General features: G+C 45.9%; 2 protein-coding genes across 6 annotated transcripts in view; one reads left to right on the plus strand and one right to left on the minus strand.

The window, feature by feature from the left end:
- LOC119466316 (uncharacterized PE-PGRS family protein PE_PGRS20-like) overlaps positions 1-20,853 on the plus strand; it is a 1,297,174-nt gene that overhangs the window by 583,900 nt on the left and 692,421 nt on the right. The window lies entirely within an intron of this gene.
- LOC119466319 (uncharacterized PE-PGRS family protein PE_PGRS20-like) overlaps positions 1-20,853 on the minus strand; it is a 1,091,962-nt gene that overhangs the window by 543,646 nt on the left and 527,463 nt on the right. The window contains exon 1 of one of the 2 annotated variants that reach the window (XR_007463709.1): positions 18,924-18,952. The exons of the other annotated variant lie outside the window; for it this stretch is intronic. The gene's annotated coding sequence lies outside the window, so the exon portion shown is untranslated. Of the gene's footprint in view, positions 1-18,923; positions 18,953-20,853 lie in introns of those variants that run through there. 2 annotated transcript variants of the gene reach the window in all.

The following is a 20,853-nucleotide window of genomic DNA, read 5'->3' on the forward strand; positions in this document are numbered from 1 at the left end:
AAAGTTTTACCGCATGGCCTGCATATTGGTTCTTGGTTCACTAAAGTCATGTTATTCCATTGATTGTCTAGTCGTATGCACGCCGTCATGTGCAACAGTTGTCGCCTTGCGTCACCCTTGAATCACCTGTTAACAATAAGATTGCCGAACTTAGTGTGTCCTAGTGGTTTTTCCCTCATTCCTTTGGTGCGAGATATCATTTTGTAGTTGGATTCATGATCTATCTCGTTAGCGAACTTATTGTAAGGATAAGACCATGCCACGTGCAGTTGTGCCTTTTCTCTGTGCTCTATTATGTCTGACTAGCGGCATTTTCAAGCTTAGTACATTAAATAAAAGAAGCAAATCAATGCAGCACTTACACAACTGAACATTGATTTGGAGAACACAAATTTTTCATGTGCCAAGAAAATGACACCGTAAGGGTGTGTAAATGATGTCATGCCATTCAAAAAGCTTTTAGCCTTTAACGAGAGTGCATCAATCAGCTGCTGAATATCGTATTTGACCGTTTTTTTTTCGAAGGTCTACACAACGCCGCCACACACGTCGCATTCTTCAACTTCATATTGAGAATGTTTATTGTAACCAGGAAAAAAATTTTCTGTCGACTTTCTCTAGCGCAGCATGGGCTATAGAAAGAAATCAAGTGCTACGATCCAAAGACAGACGGTTGATAGAGTGTCACTATCCGCTTTCAAAAGCTCAAAGCCAATTTGTCTTGTTTGTGGTAAGGTTGTGACTGTTATTTGACCGACTAGGGGGGTGGGACGGTTTTTTGGCGAGAAAACAAAGTAGTAGCCCTGGCATTGTCCGATAAATGACCATACCCTGACAGTCCATGTCTCGGCCGCACGAAAGCACCTTTCAACAAAAAACGACTACAGCGCAAAAGCTTGTAATACTTGCCTTCGCGCACTACCGTTAAATGTCGCATGTTTAATAAAAGGAAAAGAAAGATGAAGTAGCACTGTGCTTTTTGATCAGTTCGGAAGGGGACTACTTCCAAGAACGCCGAACGCAGATGACTCTACCTACTGCAAAAATGTTTAGGTGTTTCCGTCGAACGAGACAGTGACATTATCTTAATGTATTGAGATGCTGCCCAAAACAAACAGGAAGAAAACAACAAGAGACGGGAAAGAGCGCAAACTACCTAATACCACCATTTTTGGGCACTTGTGCTTTGGATTCACTTTTAATGCAACGGCTTGCGCGAGAGAATATATCCGTTTTTCCAACAAGGAATCGACCCACCACCCGAAATTCTCTTTCTGCGTGCTGATCTGCGCCATCCAGTAGAAAACCGGATTTAGAACATGTCTATGCCACCGTACCCGCAGTGGCCGACACCAAGCTGCTTTTTTGTAAACGAAACGCTGCGCCCCATTTGCTCGAAAAAAAATTATCGGCACTCAGTCGCAATAAGACAGAACTGCGCCTGTATTCGAAACTTGTATGTGTATTGCGCCTGGCTTGAACGTAATAAGTAATAATAATATTAACTACAATAATATTAACAATAAGGTCAATTTCGCACGACAGGCGAATCACTGATTGTGACAGAAATTTATTAGACAGCTGTGCAAACTAAGGTTAGCCGTTTTATCAGCTGCATAAATTGCTGTAAACATTCACTTACTAACTAAATTAACCTGCACGTTGTCACGCACGCACAATCACACACGAACACATCTCTCTCGATAAGCGCGGACACTCGCTGTCAAAACGATGGCGTGGGGGAGAGCGGCAGCAACAGCGAGCGAATTGTCCATCGTGCTACTTCTAGCTTCAACGCGAACTAATTGCGCCGAGAATACACCGCACACGAAGCCATCAGGGGCGCTTTAACGAAAAGCTATTCCAAACTGCTTCTATGCTATTTTTGCAATCAGGCCTCCATGACTGCCCAACTTCACTTGTCTTTCACGCAACGTAAAGGAAAAATATTAGCGTGGCTTGCACGGGAGGCGCAATGCTACAGAGAAAGCGGAGCTGATGGGCACCTAGCTTGGCCTGGCTTTTGGGCTAGGCTAAGCACTACCAAGTCATCCCCAGCATTTCCCGGAATTTATTGATCATTTATCGATTATCGATTAGCTGCTGGTTGACTATCGATTATCTATCGATGACAGACTAAGCTTAAGTAGTCCCGACTCCCAACCATGCTTAGCTAGACTTAACCAGGCTCAGCTTCGCCAGTTGACAGAGGTATGTGTCATTGCGCTTGGACCCTTTCTGCACTACCGCCAGGATCGGCCCACAATTTCTGTTCGCAGGTTACAGACTAACGCTCGGCTTAAATAGTTCCGCTGTTAAAAAACCGCGAGAGCTACTCACTTTTATATGACGTGTGCACACTAATTATGCATGTGAGACCGAACAATAGAAAAATCTTATTTTCGATTCTATGCCTTTTTACCATCAGCCATCCGCAATTGGTCAAAAGTTTTCGGGCTGCGTCCACTTCGCCTGTCTGTCACCTAACGTCCAAAACCGTGAAAAATCACTGCGTCAAAGTGGCGTGTATGCATTAAAGATGCATTATTACGCCGATCAAAACTTAATTTCGTTTTTAATAGCCGGACACTGCCCCGTTCTGACATGAATAGAAGGTGGGTACCCGCCGATCGCTCTGGCTAGTCGTTGCTGCCGTGGAGAATGGATTAATTTGCCTATATTAAAAATTTTGCTTGACATTATATGGTTGTCGAGTCCTTTCAGCACGTAAACAACATTGCTATGTCAAATTTTCTTCACTGAAGATTCGTTTTACCTGCATTGTTACGATTCCGTTGCACGCCGACGTGATTTTCTAGCAGACACCAAAGCTTAGTAAGAAGAAGCAAGGCAAACGCAGACGCCGGCAACACCCTCCTCATCAGGTTATCTACTTTCACTGCACTAGCCCGGCCCCACCTTACCGCCTCCACTTCTGCCTGCTCATCGCCCTTGGTCAGCCAATCAGGTAAGAAAGATATGTCAAGTTAGGCAATGCTATCCCTTTTGAAAGCAAACAGTGACCTCCTAGAAAATAGGAGAGCGTTTCAATAGCCTTCTCAAACAACGCTGCGAGTCACCGCCCGATGCTTGCGTTGGCGGTTACGTAAATTGGACATCAGGAGATTGGAAGGAAAACAGATTGGAATAGCTTTACGTTATAGGGTCCCAGCCATCGACCCGCCTAGACTTTATGCCCAGCGCAGATCGCTTTCTAGATCGGGGCCGCGCGGCCGCGCTCAGCCGCGTCATACGTAGCCGCCAAAGGAGTAAAACGTCCCCCACTTTCCCTGCGGCCTTGTGCGCGATGGAAGACGGAGCGTTTTTTACCCGCCTTCCTCCCTTGCGCACGCGAGACTGAGCAACCATTCTCTGCTCACCCTGTCACGCTTCCACTTTAACCCACACCATACGGCACCGCGGCCACGATGTTATCGCACATGGACATTGTACAAAACATCACGTCGACGACGGCGGCGGAAATGTGCCAGGAGTGTCCATATATTTGCAATCGCAATAAAATTATGTGGATCCGACTCAGTGTGGGAACCAGAGTAAGCGAAGCTTTCTCTGCTGTTCGGTTTGACTGACGATAGTACGCGGTGATCTGAACAGTGAATGTTTAATTTCTTCAGCATTTAGTGCAATGCAAGAGTGGTGAGTTAAATGTTAAACGTTACCCTGCGTGCACCTGTTTGTCCGTGTAATACACACAATACACAGCGAGACGTGCTTGCTTGAGGAATTGTTGTGCGCCGTTTTTCATAACCTTCGAGATTGAGCCACCAGGCTTCTCACATGAATCTGGCACGCTTCCACTCGCACCGGCAAGATACGGCATCTGGCCGCGATGTTATCGCACTCGGACTTCACACGGAACATCGCGGCGACAGCGAAGGCGACGCGGATGACGTCGGCGTAAATGCGCCTGGAGTGTACATATAATTTCGTTCACAATAATAAAAAAAAGTTGTGTACGCGAAATACCGCTGCCATAAACTAGAAGCTTGTTTCCCCACAGTACGACTGAGTTTGTGGAGAAACAAACGCATTGTATCTTTTCTTCGTTTTTCCAAGCGATTTGGTGCGACAGCATTTAAAAGCCCGAAATCAGGTTAGTCATGTCCGAACGACTGTCAGACCAGTGTTTTCTTGCGCTACGAGGACATTGTAAGAGTCACCTTACGAGAGGAAATATTCCCGACAAGGCGGGGCTCCGAGAAGTATTGTCAAGGGATTACCTATTTGAGCAGCTAAGCAATCGTGTGGCTCACAGCAGGCCCTACAACAATTGACCCGGTGTAGTTCAGCGGTTGCGGCTCCACTTTCTCAAACCCTCACAACCTTACTTTCGCGTATAACGTGCGAGATTTGCGTACACTTAACAGGCACGCATGATTTTAGTTATACTTCCGAACTGAAAAAAGGAAATCACGCAGAAAGTCCTCTGGAAGTTGCCTAAGTATGCACACGCATTGTGCCGCTTGTTAATCGCCACGCAGCCCGGTGTCATTATCAATGTTATGAAATTTGATTCGACCAGCATAAACCCTTATTAACCCTCATCGATCGTTATCAACCTTATCGAACACGATCCGACCCTTATCAACTATTATCGGTCCTTATCAACCTGGATGTCCAGCTAAGCTGTTGCAAAACTACCACTACAATTGCTGAGGGGGCCATGCAATGTTTATTCATGGTTCGGATGCTTGTTTTGAACTTGTTCTTTATTGAAACATGTGCTGTTCTGTGTATTGTATGGGTGACTTCAATGAATGTATGCGCTGTTCGCTTCACTTCGCTGAGCGCTTGTAGCCTCTGCCTTACATGGTTATGAGCCATTGCATTCGTCTTACGTGACGGACGGAAAGGGTAGACATAGATTTGGTAGCATAGAAATGCTTATGCACTTAAAACTAAAATGGCATCGTGTATTAAACGAGACGAAGCTGCTGATTTTCGCACTAACAGCAGCTCTTTTTCTCTTTATTTCGTTCCATCACGCGTTCTATAGATGATAAGTTCTCTCTTTCAATTTTTTTACACTGATAATATTAAAGCCTTCGCATTGTCGGCACATTGCACTGTCAAGTAAATACAAGTAACAAGTGCTCTATTTGGCGATGTCCGTTTGTGTCAAAAATTTGTGTAATAGTAAATCTTTCTAAATACCTTATCTTTCTAAATATCAAACGAAACACTTTACCATGCACCGAAACTTGAGAAAAAGGGGCACGGGCAGCCGTTCTTAGTGCTTCGATGGCAATCCATAAAGCCGTTTGGCCCGCTCCTTCTTGCAGAATCTGACACCATCATCTTTCCTTATACGCCAGGGCGCAAATATGCATCACAGCTGCACATTCGTGTCCATTTTTACCATGATCCACAAGCTCTATCAAAATCAATTCAACGACGGACGAATCTTTTGCCCCTGTAAAGATGCTTTGCCGCATAGTAGCCAAGCAAAAGCGCCCCCGGAAAAAAATTCAGCCAGCGGAATAAAACCAAACTGGACCGACATATATCGAGAGACCTACAGTATGTGCCACTAGAGTGCAAGTAGCGGATTAGTTTTTACTGTGCTGCAAATGACGTTTTAAAATCACCACATGCATTTTAAATGGGTCTACAAAAGTGCCCCAGGAAAAAAATCCAGCCGGCAGAATTAAACTACACTCGACATATAGCTTGAGAACGTTGTCAGGATTGAGTGCCTGTGCAAATCGCGAAAAACGAGCCATTGCTCAGCAATCGATTTTTAAAAAATGCTGCCCATAGAGTTACGCTGACCGCATCGCCCCAGGGTCGGCTTCAGCGCAGTAGTCGATGTCCCAGATTGCTGGACTTGGGTAGCGCCGGCACCCCGCCGGGATCGGTAATATCGCCCATGCTTTTCAACCTAGCTCTCGTGGGGTTGCCGCCCAAGCTAAACGAAATCGAAGGGCTCAATCACAGCCTCTACGCCGACGACATTACGTTGTGGGTTACCGAGGGCTGCGATGGCCAGATAGAACACACGTTGCAACGTGCTATCGAGACGGTCGAACAATACTTGGAGAACACCGGACTGACCTGCTCCGTAGAAAAGTCCGAACTGTTAGTTTACAGACCTACGCGAAGAGGCCGCAAGCCGAACGGCGAGACGAACGACGAGGATCCCGGTAGGGACATACGACTAACGACGCCCGATGGGCGCCCCGTACCCAGGGTAGAAGCATGCGGGTTCTGGGCATACACATCGCGGCCAACGGACATAATGGCGAGACCATCAGGAGACCGGATGGCGCGGTTGCACAGACCGTCCGGTTACTCAGACGCATATCCAACAGACACAGCGGGATGAAAGAAGGTAGCATGATCAGACTAGTTCAGGCCTTCGTAATTAGTCGAATAACGTATGTGGCACCATACCTCAATTCGCACGTTGCGGAGAAGACAAAGATGGAACGCTTAATCAGAAAAGCTTACAAACAGGCAATAGGGCTACCGATCAACACAAGCATAAACAGGTTACTGGATCTGTGTCTCATAATACGCTGGGGGAATTGATAGAGGCACAGAACATAGCGCAATACGAACGCCTTTTCAAGAGCAGGATGGGCAGATACACACTGGAGAAGTTAGGCATCGGGTATCACGCTCAACACGGGATCAAAGTCGACGTACCGAGCAGCCTCAGGGACAAGTTGGTCGTCCCTCCGCTACCAAAGAACATGCACCCGGAATACCACAGGGGTAGAAGCGAAAAGAGAGCGCAGGACATACAGAGGACGTACGGCAAATGTGAAGACGCGGTGTTCGTGGACGCGGCCAGGTACGCGCGCAGGCGCGCCTTCACGGCCACAGTGGTAGATCACGAGAACATTTGCAAAACTAGTGTCACGGTACGCACGGTGCACGCGCAGACAGTGGAGGAGGTGGCCATCGCGTTAGCGGTGGCCACCACCGGGGCCGAAGTGATCATCAGCGACTCCCAGAGGGCAATTCGCAACTACGCCAACGGCCGCATCTCCCCCGAGGCATTACAAATACTATTCGCGGGCAAAACCGGGAATAAAGGAGTTTACATCGTATAGGCGCCCGCCCACACCACCTCGCTCGCCGGCAACAAGGCAGCGCACGGGGCGGCTCGAGGGCTTACGGACCGAGCCGCCAACCACACTACCGCCGGCTCGGCCGCGACGTGTGGTGAGGGGTGGGAGTGGGAGGATCGCCTGACGAGTTACAGAGAAATAACGCCACACTACAGACTGGCGAGGTGCAAATTTGCGCCACCACACCAGAAACTGAACAAGAGACAGGCGGTCGCATGGCGACAGCTGCAGACAAGAACGTTTGTAAACCCGGTGATCTTGAATCTCTGTTACCCAGAGCTTTATTCGTCCAACCAATGCAAGTTTTGTGAGGCCAGAGCAACCCTGGAACAAATGTTATGGGAGTGCAAACAAGGGGGGGGGGGGGTTCCAGACGGGGACGCAACCTCGAGCCGAACGCGCTGGAAGACTACGCTGCTCAGCTCCGCCCCTCGAAGACCAACTCTGGGCCGTCCAGCGGGCCGAGGAAGCCGCCAGAGCTCAAGGGCTCGTGGCCGACACCTAGGCAGGGGTATTCGCCCAAATCCCCGAATAACTCGCCGGATTGTAAATAAAGCTATCGTTCGTTTCGTGTGGTTATTGGGTAATCACATAAACCTAAACGCTAAAGAAGTATAATGTTTATGGTCGTATCAACAAGCCAGTTAGGTTTGCATCTTTTTGAAGATTTCAATCCCACCCACTTGAAAGGGTTTCCCAATTCAAGTTCTTGGCTGTGCTCTTCCAAGACAATCTATGGTGGATGCATCACGTAAGTTATATTAAAGGTAGCATAGCACACTTACCTTTAGAACTTAAGCGGCAATTGTACTTTTTCGCTGTTCATTCTAGACTCCACTACTCTCTACTTATCTGTGGCGTCACTTCTAAAGCTAACATGGAAACTATTCCGAATGAAGAAAAAGTGTGCGCGTATTATTTACAACCTATCGATGTATGAACTTTCACCGAGACAGTATTTTGAACGTACGCAGTCTATAGAAACAAAAGTTGCCCAAAAAGGCATTTTTAGAATTCATAAGTAACTGTGACAACATTTCTCTCTAAGTACAACAATACCACAACTAATAACACCTTAAGAGCTAGGAACGTTATTTTGGAGAAAACCAGGACTACAGCAATCGGCTTTTACAGTGGCAGATTGCTAATTTACTTAATAATGAGCATGCTCTATTTTATATTATGCAACATTCCCCAACTCCTTCAATAGTAAGAAAGAAATCAAAACTCCATTTTCTTGACAATTAACTTCTCTATTCTGATGGCCTTTCCAGCTGGGCGACTCATATGCAATGTCAAATACTGCGAGACTTTTTGGTGTCATTTTGCTTTGCCCTTTTTGTATGTGCAGCATCTTTAATTTATTGTTCGTTGATTGCTTTATTTGCATCATTTATACTTACTGTGCTGTAGAGCTGTATTGTGTGCATAATTGTGTCGTATATATATATATATATATATGTGTGTGTGTGTGTGTATGTGTGTGTTGGGTGTTTTGATTCGGCACAATGACACCGCCGTGGTTGCTCAGGGGCTGTGGTGTTGGGCTGCTGAGCATGAGGTCGCGGAATCGAATCCCAGGCCACGGCGGCCGCATTTCGATGGGGTGAAATGCGGACGCACCCGAGTACTTAGATTTAGGTGCACCTTGAAGAACCCCAGGTGGTCGAAATTTCCAGAGTCCCGCCCTACGGCATGGCTCATAATCAGATCGTGGTTTTGGCACGTAAAATTAATTAATTTAATTTTTTGTGTGTTGCGTGTATATATGTATATGTTTTTTTTCACTGTTGTCTACTGTGCTGGTGTTGACAGGTGCCTAGCCAGGCATGCATAATCTCGCCTTTTCATCAGGCGCCACGGAAATCACGTGTTTTAAAAACTGGCAATAAACTTCAAACTAGCGAGAGAGCTAGATATAAAAAAGCCGGAAGAACCCACATCCTGCAGGAATTGATGTTAAGCGAATCAGTGTGCAGGGAGCGTACCAAGTTAACAAAACGACCATGAGAGCACCAAGACGTAGGCGGCTGTTTCATGACCTACATGACGCGCATGTCATGACAATCATGTTACGAGTTCCTCAGGAGTCCCTTTAGCTAGGCCTAAGCTACCTTAGTCGTGCTCATGAATATGACTTCGACCATTGACCATTAGTCTTTTCCTTCCCTTAGTACCCATGTCCGGAAGCATTCCAGTGGTTTTTGAGGGTTATCTTTTTTTTGCTGAGTCATTGTCATTTTTGCTGAGTCATGCTCATGACTATGGTTTTTACCATCATCCTTTAGTGTTCCCTTCACCGAACACATTCAAGTAGTTTTTGAGTGATAGCTTTTTTTGCTGAGTCATGGTAATTTTTGCTCAGTCTTGGTCATGACTATGACTTCTACCATCATCCTTTAGTGTTTCCTTCACTTAGTACCCACATCAGAACCCATTTCAGTTACTTTAGCGTTAAACTTTTTTCGCTGAGTCATTGTCATTTTTGCTGAGCCATGCTCATGACTATGACTTCCACCATCCTTTAGTGTTTCCTTCATTAGTACCCCCGTCCAAACCCATTTCCGTATTTTGTGAGTGTTATTCTTTTTTGGTGAGTCATTGACATTCCTGCTGAGTCGTTCTTATGACTATGATTTCTACCTCCATCCTTTAGTGTTTCCTTCCCTTAGCACCCATGTCAGAGCCCATTTCAGTGGCTTTTGAGTGTTAATCTTTTTTTGCTGAGTCACTGGCATTTTCGCACAGTCATGGTCATGACTATGACATCTACCATCATCCTTTAGTGTTTCCTTCACTTAGTACACACGTCACAACCCAATTCAGTGGCTTTTGAGTGTTAATCTTTTTTTGTTCAGTCATTTATATTTTTGCTGAGTAATGCTAAGACTATGACTTCCACCGTCCTTTAGTTTTTACTTCACTTAGTGCCCACGTCCTAACCCATTTCAGTGGTTTCTGAGTGTTAAACTTTTTATGCTGAGTTATTGGCATTTTTGCTGAATCATGCTCATGACCATGACTTCCACCATACTTTAGTGTTTCCTTCACTTAGTACCCACGTCCGAACCCACTTCAGTGGTTTCTGAGTGTTAATCTTTCTTTGCTGAGTCATTGGCGTTTTTGCTGAGTCATTCTTATGACTATGACTTCTACCTCCATTCTTTACTGTTTCCTTCACATGGTACCCACGTCCGAAATAATTTCAGTGGTTTCTGAGTGTTAATATATTTTTGCTGAGTCATTGTCATTTTTACGCAGCGATGGTCATGACCTTGACTTTTACCATCATCCTTTAGTGTTTCCTTCACTTAGTACCCACATCAGAACCCATTTCAGTGGCTTTTGAGTGTTAATCTTCTTCCGCTGAGTCATTGTCATTTTTCTGGATCATGCTCATGACAATGATTTCTACGATCATCATTTAGTGTTTCCTTCACTTAGTGCCCACGTCCGAACCCATTCCAGTGGTTGTTGAGTGCTAATCTTATTTCGCTGAGTCATTGTCATTTTTTCCTAGGTCATGCTCATGACTATGTCTTCTACCATCACCCTTTAGTGTTTCCTTCACTTAGTACCCACGTCCGAATCCATTTCAGTGGTTTTTGAGTGTTAAAATTTTTCGCTGGGTCATTGTCACGACCTAGATGACATGCATGTCATATCACTTATGTTATTCATACAGTCCTGTGATACTATGTCAATTTTGGTACCTACCAAGTTAACAAAACGACCATGAGAGCACCAAGACGTAGGTGGCTGTTTTGCGACCTACATGACATGCATGTCATGACAATAAAGTCATGACATATTATTTCTGTTCGTCATATGCTCTTGTCTTAGTATGCCCATTTTCGGTACCTACCAAGTTAATGAAACGACCATGAGAGCACAAAGACCTAGGCGGCTAGATAGACAGATAGATAGATAGATAGATACTGTCAAAGTAGCAAATGTTCGCGAAGAAATGCTTCACATTTAAAATCTGCCCTTTTTGCCCTCAAGTGGGCGGCCTTCTTATTCCATAAATCCGTGGGCTCCTGCTGCCACCCTATCCCGGTCTACCAGCTTTCGTTCATCATCATTGGCTGGGCTAGACAGCATAACCTCCCACAACACTTCATTGTCTCCTTCTTTGTTCTCTTCTTCTACTGTTGCATCATATTCCATCTTCAGTTTTTGCAGGGTTCCAGCGGGTCCCCTACACTCCTTTACCATGTGGCGCAGGGTGCCCGGGACTCCGCAAAATGTGCAAAGGTATGGAAATTGCGTTGAAAATACCCTATGCAATAAGATACTTTCAAAATAGGTGTTCGTCTGCAGTCTTCTTAGAATAACGGTGTTTCTTAATATAACGGTGTCTTCTCTGGTGAGTATTAGTTGAGGTAGTGGGTACTTTCTGCCTTCGAGTCTATCGTGCTCTAGAATATAGGTGTACATACTCGGGGATGTCTTCCAGCATCGTCGCCTTTTTGGTCGCCTCTGGCAGAAAAGCCGGATTTGTATGCTCTCGGGCTGCAGCGTGAGCCGCTTTGTTGCCCGCCAGGGACTTGTGTGTCGGGGTCCATACTACGTAGGTCTCTGGAAGATATCCTCTTCGGTTAGAGGTTTCAGTAACAACGCGCAGCTGAGTTCTTTCTCCTCTACTTTAATTATGTTTACCGTGCTAGCTGTAGCACACTGTTTCCCATCTCCTCTGCTTGAGGCTTATTAATGTACTATGTGCAAAAAATCAAATGAGAAGAAATTGACTATTACTTGCATATGTTGTTTCGTTTTCACATTAGCTTGCATTTGAAATATTGGCTAAATTCAGTCCACTAGACATATATGCTTGATACTACTCTACGCCTCGAAACGAGCTGCAGAGCAAATAATAGTCACACTTCCATGTATTTACACGTAACATGCTTTATTAAAGGTTATTTCGGGTCAACGCTTCAATTTAGGCTAATGGTACGCGATGAATAAAATGTAGTTCATGTTTAGAGACTGGGAAAGGTTAATAACATGACATGAGTGGTCCTACTTTAGTTTACTTCAGCTGTAAATGAATGATGAAAACTGAACCGAATGATGGAAACTAGAGCTAGATTAACTTTTCAACTTAACTAGAAAACCTAGATCTAACTAGATGCTAGATGCAGGATTATTTCAATATTCATTTAAATATTTCGTTTTTCTATTCTGATTTTAAAGCAATATCTTGAACGTCTACCACAGCCTCCTCAAAAAAGAACATTATAACCGCTGGCCTCCTGTACATTCGGTCCCGCAAAGTAGGGGTGAAAAGACAAGCTGGTGGCAACAACTATAACAACAAGTACTACTAGTACTACTACTACTACGACGACAACGATGACGACAAAAACTACAAAAATGGTGATGTTGTTTGTGGAAGAAGCTGCTGTCGCAGTAAATTTATTCAGAGTCGCAGGAATCGCTGGATTCTTAAATCGTTTTTACAGCGAAAGTGTTAGCCTCTAGTTGGTCAGGATTTTTCTTGGCGTGCCCATCAAAAAAAAGGAAGCTGGAAAAGGGGCTCGTGTTTCAGTTCCCACGCAATAGAATTATTATTTCTCGTATATTTGACGTACAATCCGATGCTCTTATGTCTCTAGGTTGGCATAAGTCATTTTTTAGGAATTTCCTAACAATCCTAATTTGAGAAATTCAATTAGTTTATAATGCACTTGTGCTAGGCGGAGAGTGTCCAAAAATGAGGAAGTGATGATAGTGATGATGATGATTTATTGGCATCCCCTTTGAAACGGAGCGGCGACAAATAGTCACCTAGCATGTATGTGGTAATGGTACCGCCACCTAGCGGCCGCGGCCACTCGTAGAGGCCTCAAACTGCAGCTGGAAAATGGCTTTTGCGTTCAGTTTGCGCGTAATAGATCTGTTGTCTCGTATATTCGAATAACAATTCGAAGCTATCATGTCTTCAGCTTGTTTGAAAGCCGTACTTTACGTATTTACTTTTAAACATTATTTATTTCAAAAAGGCACTCTCTGTTGGCGGACGGCCTAGAAGAACGAGAATGTATGCAGTACTTATGCATACGTGTGTGCACGCCTGACGTGCGTCGCGTGTTGCGGCGGCTCTTGTTTAACGTCATCTAACGTAAGTTGGGTGGTGGCTCTTGCCTAACGTCCGCACCAGCTTAGGTACACTCTCACAGGGTGGAATAGCCGCGGAATGTTCTGTCTCCATGCTCAGTTGCTGAGTCACGACATGAGTGGCAAGTTTCTTATGTAGAATTTTATGTATCCATGACTTCATGTCATATGTCATGATTTATCCGACAAAAAGATGTCGCAGTTTCGCCCAAAAGCGAAGCATCAATTGCGATAGCAAATTAGTAGAGAGCTATTCGGAGTAGAGATAGGAGTTTTATTGGCTGCATAAACTTGGACACATTCACTTACTAACTGAAATAACAAGCGTCGTGTCAGCGCGCACAAGCAAACATGAATAAATGACGCTCAATGACTGCAGACCACCACTGTTAAAACGCTGGCAGCAAGCGCAGCCACGGCAGCGAGCGAAGGTTCGTGCGGTCTATCGCTTCAACGGAAACTGAGCGACGAATGCGCAGTGCATACAAAGGTCACAGCCGTGTGGAGATCGCTTTTAAGAGACGGTGCGGGCGACCGCCGCAGCCGGGCAAAGTATAATCGCAGTCGTTGGCAGAGTAGAAGGTACCCCCCTACCTCCCGCGCTGCCTTCCTATTTTCCTCCTTTCGCGTGGGATATTGAGTGGCCAGTTCCCCTTGGGCCTGGTTGCAAGATACGAATTTGGTGCTGCAGCACAGCGTCGCCCCGCCTCCCTCCCTCCCATACCCCCACGGCCTTTCGCGCGACGGAAGTCGCGTTTGCCTTCCACCGTGCGTTTGCTCTCCGTGATAACGCGCGTCCCCCACGCGTGCTCACTCGCGCATACGGGGCCCGGCGACGATTTTATCGCCCTTGGACTTTATACGGAACCTCACGGCGACGACTACGGCGACGCCTACGGCAGAAATCCGCTTGAAGTGTCCATATAATTACTATCGCAATAAAAGGCCGAGGAAACCTTGCGCTGTCACAGTACAAATAAGGCTCGCTCTGAAAAATAAAAGTAATTTTCTGGACATTGATGGGATCGGATCAGGAAGGGCGTAGGGTGTCGCACCTCCTCGCTCTTTGCAGTCGGGCTTTTTATAGCATGGCCTTTAGTAAACTGTTGCCAAGAGGAGCGCAACGGCAAGTACTCTTTCGCACGGCCTTAAGCAGGTGCTCGCGCTCGCTCGCAACAGCCTAGGTGCAATACGGCAGCGAACAAGCAGCCAGTGCCCAAACTTTGACATTTAATCAATCGTTTTACGCAATAACCCGTCGTGTTTTAAATCTGAAGCATATCTTGGCGAACATTTGCCACTTTGACATTATCTATCTTTCTATCTATGTAGCCGCCTACGTCTTACCTGTCGGGGTGGCTCAGTCAGCTAAGGAGTTGCGCAGCTGAGCACGAGGTCGCGGGATCGAATCCCGACTCCGGCGGCCGCATTTCGATGAAGGCGAAATGATAAAACGCCCGTGTGCTTGCGTTGTAGTGCACGTTAAAGAACCCCAGGTGGTCAAAATTAATCCGGAGCCCTCCCCTACGGCGTGCCTCATAATCAGAACTGGTTTTGGCACGTAAAACTCAGAAAGAAAGGTACTCTCATTGTCATATCGTTATCTTGGTGTTTACCAAAATTAGCATAGTATGACGAGAGTGTATGATGAACTTAAATGATAGGTTATGACATGAATATTACAACATGTGTGTCATGTAGGTCATGAAATAGATGTGGAGGTCTCGGTGCTCTCATGGTCATTTCATTAACTTGATAGATACCAAAATTGGCATAGTTTCACAACAGTGTATGAAGTACACAAATGATAGGTCATGATATGAATTTCATGAAATACGTTTCATTCAGGTCATCAAACAGCCGCCTAAAATGACAATGACACAGCGAAAAAAAAATAAAACTCAACAAACACTGGCATATGTTCTGACGTGGGTACTATGGGAAGGAAACACTAAATGATGATGGTATAATTCATAGTCTTAGCTTGACTCAGTAAAATTGGATTGGAGTGCATACGGCAGGCATTACCAAATCCTGACTGGGAGCTTACCACTGTCGTTGACAAAAAAGTGTACAATCATTGCATTCTACCGGTGCTAACATATGGGGCAGAAACTTGGAGGTTAACAAAGAAGCTCGAGAACAAGTTAAGGACCGCACAAAGAGCGATGGAACGAAAAATCTTAGGACTAACGTTAAGAGACAGGAAAAGAGCGGTGTGGATCAGAGAACAAACGGGGATAGCCGATATTCTAGTTGACATTAAGCGGAAGAAACGGAGCTGGGCAGACCATGTAATGCGTAGGATGGATAACCGGTGGACCATTAGGGTTACAGAATGGATACCAAGAGAAGGGAAGCGCAGTCGAAGTCGGCAGAAAACCAGATGGGATGATGAAGTGAGGAAATTTGCAGGCGCAAGTTGGAATACGCTAGCGCAAGACAGGGGTAATTGGATATCGCAGGGAGAGGCCTTCGTCCTGCAGTGGACATAAAATATAGGCTGATGATTATGATGATGATGATGATGAAAAGGACTCCGCAGGACTCATGAAATGAATGTGATTACATGCGTGCCATGTAAGTCATGAAACAGCCGCATAAGTCTTGGTGCTTTCATAGTCGTTTTGTTAACTTGGTTGGCTCCCTGCACAGTGCTTCGCATAACATCGATTCCCACAGGGTGTCGGATCTGCGGCTTTTTTTTCTGATGATGTGTCGCAACGTTCAGGCGGTAGTCGAAACATACAGCGACTGTTTGACGCTCTTCCGGTGCTTCGGCCGTGGCCTCCAGGGTCTGTTGTTGACTGTGTGTGTGCGTGTGCGCGTGCATGCATGTGTGTGTGTGTATGTGTGTGTGTCACCATCAAACAAGCCAACGTCTCGTCTCGGCACGTGCTTTGATCTCGTCTAAGCTACTGAATCGCACTGGAAGGGATGGTGATGTGCAAGCTGAGGTTGCCAACGCGGCCTTTGTTTGCCGCTAAAACTAGCGTAATCTAGAAATTTTGCGTCTGGTCGAGCGTTTTGGCCCAGCGTGGCGCAAAAATGCGAAATTGCATAGAAATGGCGCAATTTCCACAGCTGTTGCACCCCTTTGGTAGTGAAAAACCTCGGATTGGCATAGCGTTGGTAATTGAAGTCTGTTTCAGGGATCGCCAGGTGTCAGAATTGAGGAGTCATCAACCTCCGAGAGCAATGAGAAAGAGAGATAATCGAACCCCCCTAGACCTGCAACGTGTAAGGGGAGGAAGAAGATTCAAAGGAGATGGAAAGCAAAACGGCGTAACAAAACGCAGGTGCATGAGAACATGGGGGTGGAATAAGAAAGATGAGGAAGACAGAATTCAACCAGAGCCATTCCAAGGTGTACGCGCAATCTTAGGCATACGTGAAAGAGGGAAGCAGAAGGAAAGTAGGCAATCGTGGGAGTTTCAGAAAAGGCAGAAAAAGGGACCAGGTGCAACTGGTAGAATAGAAAAGGAATAACAATTTGGAATGGCATGCGGAAGATTTCAGTTTTCAGAAATATGCATAGAAAGAAAGATAAATTCCAGTTCTCAAGTTAAGGATGCTCTGGAGCAAAGTAACGTGAACTGAGCACGTTTATCAATGTAAAGTGTTTGGGATAATGAACTCGTAAACAGTGTGAACACTGCATGAGGTGAAATGTGTGCTGTGCCATTATACGCCTCTTAGTCCATCTCTTGAACATCCGTGCCCCCGAGATCTGTGACAACATTGGCGAGCCTGCTAGGATTCTGTTCCGGCCCTGTCACTGATCCTGGTGGCCTAGAGATGGAGTGGGAACGTTTGGCTGCGATAGCTAAAGATTTACAGATGTCGCAAGAGGAGGCGATGACGTTTTTCGAGTATGCTCAGCGAGAGAAAGAAAAGCAGCACGAACGAGCGCGCGAAGAGCACGAAAGAGAAAAAAAAGCCGGCAGATCCCACCCACTGTGGGAATCGATGTTATGCGAAGCACTGTGCGGGGAGCCTACCAATTAACGAAACGACCATCAGAGCACCAAGACTTGGGCGGCTGTTTCATGACATACATGACTCGCATGTCATGATATTAATGTCATGAGTGCTGGGGAGTCCCTTTAACTAGGTCTAAGAGACTTTAAGGTGAAAGCCTTAGTCATGCTCATGAATATGACTTCGACCATCAATACGTAGTCTTTTTCGTCACTTAGTACTACATCCGAACCCATTACATTGGTATCTTCTTTCACTGAGTCAGTCATTCTTGCTGAGTCATGGTCATGACTATGACTTATACTATCATCCTTTAGTGTTTCCTTCACTTAGTACCCACGTGCGAACCCATTTCAGAGGCTTTTGTGTGTTATTCTTTTTTCGCTGAGTCATTGTCATTTTTGCTGAGTCGTGCTCATGACTATGACTTCTACCTTCATAATTTAGTGTTTCCTTCCCTTAGTACCCACGTCCGAACCCATTTCTGTGGTTTTTGAGTGTTAATCTTTTTGAGACCACCAATACGTAGGCGGCTATATAGGTAGATAGATAGATAGTTACTGTCAAAGTGGCAAATGTTCGCCAAGAAATGCGTCGCATTTAAAAATCTTGGCAATGATTAAGTTAGCGGAAATGAATGCGGGTTCCCGTGAAGCAACTAGCACATCAAGGTTGGCGTCATTCGACTCACCTTCTCCCAGACCGCGACAAATTTGCCCCTGTAACCTAATGGCACCTTTCCTTGAGCGAAGGGATGAACTAGATGCGTATTTTCATTGGGTTTAAAGGATCGCAGTCGGGTAAGGTTGGGAGAAGAGCAAGTGGGCCAGCACCCTGAGCATGTGTATTGTAAGGGGGGCTCTGAGGTTGTTTGGCCGGATGCCAGCAGAAGAATCGTTAGACTATGACAAATTAAAAAAAACTTTATCGCAGAGGTTCAAGTTGACTGCTGAAGGTTTTCGGAAAAGTTCCGACTGTGCAAGCCAGAAGATTCAGAAATGGAAAAGCAGTTCGCATGCCATCTGACGAACTATTTTGAGAGGTGGATAGAGCTGTCCGAAACGGAAAAAAATAATACGAAGGAGTTCACGACAAAGTTGTGGGTGAGAAATTCCTGGCCAGATGTAGCAATTGTTTGGCCATATTTCTGAAAGAGAGAAAAGTACAGACTATGGAGGAGATGGCAGAGCAAAGAGACCAGTTTGTATAGGGGCAGGTGTTGAGAAATTTAGGAAAGGGTGCTAGAGATGCTCCGACTTCAGAGGAAGTTGAGCTGAAAGAGAAACCCCAAATGGATGGGCGCAGGGGACAGCAGAGATGTTTCCTCTGTGGTCGTCCCGGTCATCAGGCAATTCATTGTCATGCGGGAAGTGATGAACAACGTGAACGGAAATATTGTGAATGGTGTAACAAGAGCGGACACAAAACTGAAGAATGCAAACGCCGATCACGAGAAGTGTCAACGATTATAGCCCCTAGTAAAACTCGCGAAGCTCACAGGTCTGAAATAAAGGAAACATTAGAGGTCGTAAGTGCAGCCAATGTCGACAGTATAGAGCAAGATATACCAGTGGTAGAAGATAAGGAAGAAGAAAAGAAGGCTACTGTATGAAGAGACACGGGTGCGGACACTGTGCTAGTAAGGAGAAGTTTGGTACATCCCAAAAAAAAATGACGGGGCACGTAAAACCAGTTATGTTCGTGGACAGCTTGATGAGATACCTCCCGGAGGCTAAGATCTATATATTCACACCGTAATATACAAGAATTGTGGCAGCCAGGTGCGTAGAAGAGCCGCTGTATGACCTGATTTTAGGAAATATACCGGGACCGAGGGCCCATAGTCACTCAGTTATGCTATGCGGTGAAACAGATCTAGGAACTGTGACGACAGTAACAGGGATAAAGAACTAGAGGTGAACACGCATATAGTAGTAGGGCAACTTGATGTACCCGTGGAAGACCTGGGAAAGCAGCAGAGAGGGAATAGAACACTCAGGTACGTGAAGCAGAGCATCGGTGGTAGACCTATGCGAGGAGTCAGAGAAGGTTTAACATATGAGCTGAAAAAGGACCTGGTATATAGAAACTTTTTGGACTGAAGGGAAACACATGATGCAATTGATGCTGCTGATACAACATCGAAGAGTCATAATGGAAAATAGAGCACTGCACGGGCTCACCCGAAAGCCCGGGCCTGGCCCGGCCCGTGGGCCGGGCCGGGTAGAGCAGTTTTTTCACGGGCTCGGGCCGGGCTCGGGCACAGCCTGTGCATTTTGACCCGGGCCCGGGCCGGGCTCGGGTTTTTTGACGCGGGCCCGTGCCGGGCTCGGGCTTTCTGGTGGTGCGCATGTAACGTGCAGCGAGTTATTGTCGGGCGTCTCAACTCTGAAAAACATATATTTTTCGGTCTCGGGCCGGGTTCGGGCCGGTTTCGAGCCGGGCTCGGGCCGGGCTCGGCCCTAAGGTAAAGGGATGGTGGGCCGGGCCGGGCGGGTAACGTAGATTATTTCCGTGCCCGGGCCGGGCCCGGGTCTCGCCATAAAAGGTTTGATCAGGCTCGCATGGGCCGCGCAATGTAAAAACGGGCCCGGGCCGGGCCCGGGCCGCAAAAATCGGCCCGTGCAGTGCTCTAATGGAGAAGGGTCATGTTAACGGATACAGAAGTAGAAGGCAGGCGATACCGAAACTAACCAAAACAACATTTTGGCCGGGAGTACACAGGGAGGTACCTACCGTATTTACTCGATTGGTATGCGACCGCGATTGTAACGCGGCCCGCTACGTGCTGACGCGCGTTCCGAGTGACCGTAATAAAGTTTTATCATACCATCATATCATATCATACCGTACCTTTGGTCCACAAACTTTTGCTCGTGACTGTACCTATGCAACGGCCAGGGAAAAACCTCAATGACACTGTCCTTCGTTGCAATATATTGCGCATGAGCAGTTGTTACCGGTTGTGTATTGTAATTACACCGATAATATAGTCGCAACAGCGAGTACATATACGAAGGAGGAGTTCTGCAAGATCTAAATTAGGAATGCGAAAATAGAATGGAACATACAAGTGCGAAGATACAAGTTGATAAAAGGCACAAAAGTGTCACTGGAAACAAAATGCACTGTTTGTATACACAAAGCCTTGCAACAAGATGTTTAAATATATGTATAAGTATAAGTATAAGTATATGTATAAGGATGGCAGAAAGTCAGGTGGGATGATGAGGTTAGGAAATTCGCAGGCGCAAGTTGGAATACGCTAGCGCAAGACAGGGGTAATTGGAGATCGCAGGGAGAGGCCTTCGTCCTGCAGTGGACATAAATATAGGCTGATGATGATGATGATGATGATAAGTATCCAATAAATCTACGTATTTAAGCAAACGTCACTGTATGTAATCCGTCAAACAAAACAGACAAGTTGCGCAGTCACACATAGTAGCTTTACGCATAGAAAGACAGACGATCCCGGCAAGAACAAAATTATGATCGCAGAAATCGTGATACGTTCCGGAAGGACCGCCTGTTGGTCTAGTTGGTCTAACATAGTTACTTTCAGTTTGTCAGAACAGTTTGGTTCTCCTAGAAGCTGACAAGCAAGGTAGATTTGTTGTGATGCCGAAAGGCATGTTCAATGAAAAAGCCC

Source organism: Dermacentor silvarum, chromosome 10 (genome assembly GCF_013339745.2).
Source record: "Dermacentor silvarum isolate Dsil-2018 chromosome 10, BIME_Dsil_1.4, whole genome shotgun sequence".
Lineage (NCBI taxonomy): Eukaryota > Metazoa > Arthropoda > Arachnida > Ixodida > Ixodidae > Dermacentor > Dermacentor silvarum.